Source organism: Anolis sagrei, chromosome X (genome assembly GCF_037176765.1).
Source record: "Anolis sagrei isolate rAnoSag1 chromosome X, rAnoSag1.mat, whole genome shotgun sequence".
Taxonomy (NCBI): domain Eukaryota; kingdom Metazoa; phylum Chordata; class Lepidosauria; order Squamata; family Dactyloidae; genus Anolis; species Anolis sagrei.
The window spans coordinates 98,402,124-98,408,499 of NC_090034.1; positions in this window are offsets into that span (position 1 = coordinate 98,402,124).

The window sequence follows — 6,376 nt, forward strand, 5'->3', positions numbered from 1 at the left end:
CTTCTGTGAAAGGAAAAGAAAAAAAAAGATAATTTAGAATCAGGACACTGCATATTGGCCATGCTCACACAAAACAGTATATCATCTTATTCCTGGTTAATTCAAATGACGTACAGTTTCTTATCCTTGCACAAAATTAAGTAAAGTTTGGACAGTGGTCATGAGATGTATCTACACTGTGCCGTTAATACAGTTTGACATCGCTTTAACTGCCATGGTAGTTATGGTTTGTTGAGACACCAACACTCTTTGGCCAAGAGGGCTAAAGGATGTGGAAAGCTACAACTCCCAGTATTCCATAGCATTGAGCCATGGCAATTAAATTGGTATCAAATAGCATTAATGCTACAGTGTAGATCCTAGAAGTCTAGGATACCTTTTCCTACCTGTTATCAGCAGACAAATAGCTAGGTAAAGGTTAACGTTTTCCCTGACAGTCGTATCCGACTCTGCGGGGTTGGTGCTCATTTCCAAGCCGAAGAACCATCGTTGTCCGTAGACACCTCCAAGGTCATGTGGCCAGCATGACTGCATAGAGCGCCGTTACCTTCCTGCCTATTGATCTATTCACATTTGCATGTTTTCGAACGGCTAGGTTGGCAGAAGCTGGGGCTGACAGCGGAAACTCATGCCACTCCCCAGATTTGAGCTTGCGACCTTTTAGTCAACAAGTTTAGCAGCTCAGTGGTTTAACCCACTGTGCCACTGGGGCTAAAGAACATTAAAAATGATATTGTTAATTATTTGGTAATCATAGACAGACTTGACAATTCCCATTCTTTGCAATCTCTTACCAGCTAGTCTTTATTGAAATTAATTACTTCCCAGATAAGAGGAAACATTTCAGACACTTGTCCCATTAACCATAATCAAGAATACTTCCTAGTCTTTCCCTTTTATTTTCTATTATTATTATTATTATTATTATTATCATTATTGTATTGTCAAAGGCTTTCATGGCCGGAATCACTGGGTTGTTGTAGGTTTTCTCGGGCTATATGGCCATGGTCTAGAGGCATTCTCTCCTGACATTTCGCCTGCATCACTACTTCTGAGGATGCTTGCCACAGATGCAGGCGAAACGTCAGGAGAGAATGCCTCTAGACCATGGCCATATAGCCCCAAAACCCTACAACAACCCATTAGTATACAATTTATACAATTAAAAATGTACAAATATGCAAACATCAAAACAGAATTAAACATCAATGGTATCTTTAAAATTCACTGTTAAAAACCTGATTACAGTAGGAAGAATAAACCCTGGGCCTAATTTTTTAGGGATTTGTCTTACCTGAGGGCTCTACATTTGGCTGCATCATGGACAAACCGGAAGCTGGACAGGCAGCACCTGTGCAAAGATATATACACATGATGCTGAGGATTTGTACTTTACCATTTAAGCATTGTATGTTATTTAACTTAGGAAAATGAGATTTCCCCTGTGAGACGCAAATCAAGTTGCAACCTTACTAATACCCCTCTTTGCTCAAATGACATCCAGTTTCTAAATAATCTTCATGATGTCAAGGGCTGGATCTACACTGCCCTATATGGGAGACGCTTTGGGTCCTGTTTAGGGAGAAAAGCGGGATATAAATTAAAAATATTATTATTATTATTATTATTATTATTATTATTATTATTATTTGAAACACAACAAGATGAGTCCACAGCAAACAAGACCACTCTGCTGGCTGTTGGATTGGGTCACACATCAGATACTTCCCAAATGTCTAAGACTGTGTGATGTATCGGCGAATAATGCGTGCAGATCCCAGTAAGGTGGCCTTTTGCAGCTGGCAGTAATTTTGTCAGTGCTGATTGTGTTCAAGTGCAGGCCAAGGTCTTTAGGCACTGCACCCAGCGTGCCAATCACCACTGGGACCACCTTTACTGCCTTGTGCCATTTATTATTATTATTATTATTATTATTATTATATCCCAGGATCTGATCCCAGATTATCTGATTTGAGCTGGATTATATGAGCCTACACTGCCAGATAATCTGGGATAAGAAGATAATCTGGGATCAGATCCTGGGATAAAGGGCAGTGTAAATCCAGCAAAGGAAAGAGTTGAGCTTATTGTATTAAACTCTAAATTCATGAAAGTTGAGGCAACAGTAACCTTGACATTTGGGAATTGTAGTTGCTGGGATTTATAGTTCACCTACCATCAAAGAGCATTCTGAACCCCACCAAGAACAGAATTGGGCCAAACTTGGCAGACAGAACTCCCATGACTGACAGAAAATACAGGGTTTGGTGGGCACTGACCTTGAGTTTTGGAGTTGTAGAAATACTGTGTTTTCTGATGGTCTTTGGCAACCCCTCTACACCCCCTTGCAATCCCCCAAGTTGAGAAACATTGGTGTAGATGGATCCTTTTGAAAACAATTCTAATCTGCTCTCATCTGATGTTCAATGAGTTCCTCTTCCACACAGCTGAATAAAATCCCACATTATCTGCTTTGAACTGGAATATACGGCAGTGTGGACTCAGATAACCCAGTTCAAAACAGATAGTGTGGGATTTTCTGCCTTGATATTCTGGGTTATGGGGCTGTTTTGCAAGGGCCCAACACTCTTTGGCAGAGAAGGCTTGTAAAACTACATGGTCCAGGATTCTGTAGCCTTGAGCTTGGGCAAAGAGGTGTCAAAGTGCAATAACTATCCAGTGTAGATGCACCCCTTGCTCTTCTCCCCAGTTTCAAAGGCCCAGAGAGGAAACTAGTAGCCCCTCCTTCTGCTCCCCACCCCCCCCCCCACCCCTCCCCCACCCCCACCCCCTCCATCTTTGTCCTACCTAGTGGGGGAGCCAGCACCCCCTTCTCCTTCTGGCCTGGTGGTGCTTGAGGCAGCTGCTTCAGGCTAGGGCTACTCATGGCCGGCTGGCCAGGCCCACATCGCCCACTGGGCCAGCCCTAAAGCCAGCACTCTTGCCCCCTTCTTCCTCTCTGATCTAACAGCAGGAGGGGGAAAGGAGAAAGGGGAGGAGTCTGGCCCGCCTTGGAATTCCCCTGCTCTGCTGGCCTTCGCTCGCTGATTGGCTGAGGCGGACTGATGAGGTCATCCCCAATGGAACGGGAAAGCCCCCTCCTTGGCGGTAAAGGGGCGGGGCTCCAGGGCTAAACATACAGAGCCCCTCCTCTCTCATGGGGGTGCCTACACTGTAACATGAATGCAGTTTGACACCGCGTTAGCTGCCAGGGATCAATGCTATAGAACCATGGGTGGTGTGGCTCTAACCCTTTTCTGGTGCCCCACCAAACTACAACTCCCATTACTCCAAAGCATTATTGTTTATTGGGTTGTTGTAGGTTTTTTCGGGCTATATGGCCATGGTCTAGAGTACTGTTTCTCAACCTTCCTAATGCCGCAACCCCTTCATACAATTCCTCATGTTGTGGTGACCCCCAACCATAACATTATTTTCATGATTTTGTCATTTGGGAGTTGTAGTTGCTGGGAGTTATAGTTCACCTACAATCAGAGTATTCTGAATCTCCACCAATGATGGAATAGAACCAAACTTGGGACACAACACTCCCATAACCAACAGAAAATACGGGAAGGGTTTGATGGGCACTGACCTTGAGTTTGGGAGTTGTAGTTCACCTACCTCCAAAGAGCACTGTAGACTCAAACAATGATGGACCTGGACCAAACTTGGCAAGGATACTCAATATGTCCAAACGTGAACACTGGTGGAGTTTGAGGAAAATAGACCTTGACATTTGGGAGTTGTAGTTGCTGGGAGTTATAGTTCACCTACAATCAAACAGCATTCCGAACTCCACCAATGATGGAATTCAACCAAACATGGCATACAGGACTTCCATGACCCAACAGAACACACTGGAAGGGTTTGGTGGGCACTGACCTTGAGTTTGGGAGTTGTAGTTCATCTACATCCAAAGAGCACTGTGGACTCAAACAATGATGGATCTGGACCAAACTCTACACGAATACTCAATATGCCCAAATGTGAACACTGGTGGAGTTTGGGGGAAATAGAATCGCAACATTTGGGAGTTGTATTTGCTGGGATTTATAGTTCACCTACAATCACAGAGCATTTTGAACCCCACCAACGATAGAATTGGGACAAACCTCCCACACAGAAAGCCCATGACTACCAGAATGGGCCACAGCAACACGTGGCAGGGGACGGCTAGTATATTATATAATAATAATAATATAATAAACCAGTCTGTGTTTGTTTATTTATTTATTTATTTACTCTATTTATTTACCGTCCCTCTTAGCCCAGAGGCGACTCAGGGCGGTTTACAGCCAGTACTAAAATCACAAAATGCAATTAAAAACATTAAGATAACATAAAACCATAGCAAAGTCAACGAGGGACAGGGTCTTCTCGGTGGTGGCTCCCCGCCTGTGGACTCCCCAAGGAAATTAAGGTCATAGTCATCCCTCCTCACCTTTAGAAAGAGGGCAAAAACATGGATGTGGGACCAGATCTTCAGGTAATTAGGCGGAAATGACAAGTGACAATGTTGACAATGGCTTGGAAATAGTTTATGAATAAGTTAAACAGAGTACTCAGTCATAGTATATGGCTAGCTAAATGTCCACCAGACTGGTAATAGCTCAGTGGACTGTAAGTATATTGTTTTAATGTTTTTATGCTTTTAACTATTATAATTTAACTATTATAATTATTGCTGTTTTGTATTTTACTATGTGGCATCGAATTGTTGCCAGTTGGAAGGCGCCCTGAGTCTCCCTGGGGTCTGAGAAGGGCCGGTAAAAGTGTTCGAAATAAAAATAAATAAATATGTTTTGCTGTGTTTTCCAGTGTTTTTGTGAGTGATGGTCACTCGTTGGCCTGTTAAGTGTATTGTGTCCAAATTTGGTCCAGTGATTTTTGAGTTATGTTAATCTCACCAATGAACATCACATTTTTTATTTATATAAATTATTATATTTATTTATACCCTGCTTTATCTCCAAAAGGTCGGAGGTTTGAATCCAGGAGCGGAGTGAGCTTCCACTGTCAGCCCCAGCTTCTGCCAACCTAGCAGTTCGAAAACATGCAAATGTGGGTTGAACAATAGGTACTGCTCAGGCTGTAAGGAATTGTGGGAGTTGAAGTCCAAAACACCTGGAGGGCGGAAGTTTGCCCATGCCTGATTTATACCCTGCTTTTTCTCTCCACAAAGAGGTGTACAATATCTGCTCTTCAAGGCATATAAACAAGCAGGATTATTTATTAATGGCAATCCTACTTTGCGTTGGACTACATCTCCCATCTTATCAAATTTCCTGGATGTGGATGACGAAGCCAAGATTTATTTCAAGGCTCTGTTACACCTTCTTCTGTTCCTGCTGCTGCTATTTTTTCCTCCTCCTCATCTGTCTTTTACCTTTCGGTTTCCCCATTCCCATCTGATTTCTAGGAAGAGGAATGAAATTAGAGATTGGGAAAGGCTTAATTTCTAGGAAAATGAAACAGGAGGAGAGAGGGCCAAATTGAGAAGGCTGCCATAATTAGAACTCGCACGTCCCTTGCTGCTTTGGATGTCAGAAAATTCATGGCCAAGAGGTTTAGATTTGGGATGCATCAACACTGTAGAATTAATGCAGTTTAACACCACTTTAACTGCCATGCCGCCATGGTATGGAATTCTGAGAGTCTGGTGAGGCAGGGAGGCTAGAGAGCTTGTAAAACTACAACTCCCAAGATTCCATCACCTTGAGCCATGGGTGTTATAGTGGTGTCAACCTGCATTCATTCTATGGTATAGACGCACCTCTGGTGGAGAACTTCACAAAACTACACATCCCAGGATTACATTGCAGGGAGATTTCAAAGTTCAAGTGGAATCAGTTTACTGTAAATTGTGTGATGCAAAAGGGGTGTATTGGCAAGAGAATGACATCTATTTACGGTCCAACTTCTTCTGAAAATGTCATAAACCTTTAACCTTGTAAAAATAAGAATAAACATATAGTAACCATGCCAGGAAAAGGAAATCGACTGTTATTCATTACATTGTTTTTAAAATGTGACCTCGTTTCAACCCTGGCACTCAAAAAGAAATGGATGTTAGGTCAAAATGTGTTGCTTTCGATTTCTAAACTGAGATTTATTATTCCAACAACTAGCTGTACCCCCCACGCTTCCCTCCCTCTTTCTCTCCTTCTTTCCCTCCTTCCTTCGCTCCCTCTTTCCTTCCTTCCTTCCCTTTTTTCCTTCCTTCTCTCCTTCCTTCCTTCCTTCTCTACCTCTTTCCTTCCTTCCTTCCCTTTTTGCTTCTATCCATACTTCTGTCTTTCTTTACTTTCCTTTTTCTTACCTTCTCTTCCTTCCTTCTCTACCTCTTTCTTTTCTTTTTCTTTTCATCCCTCAT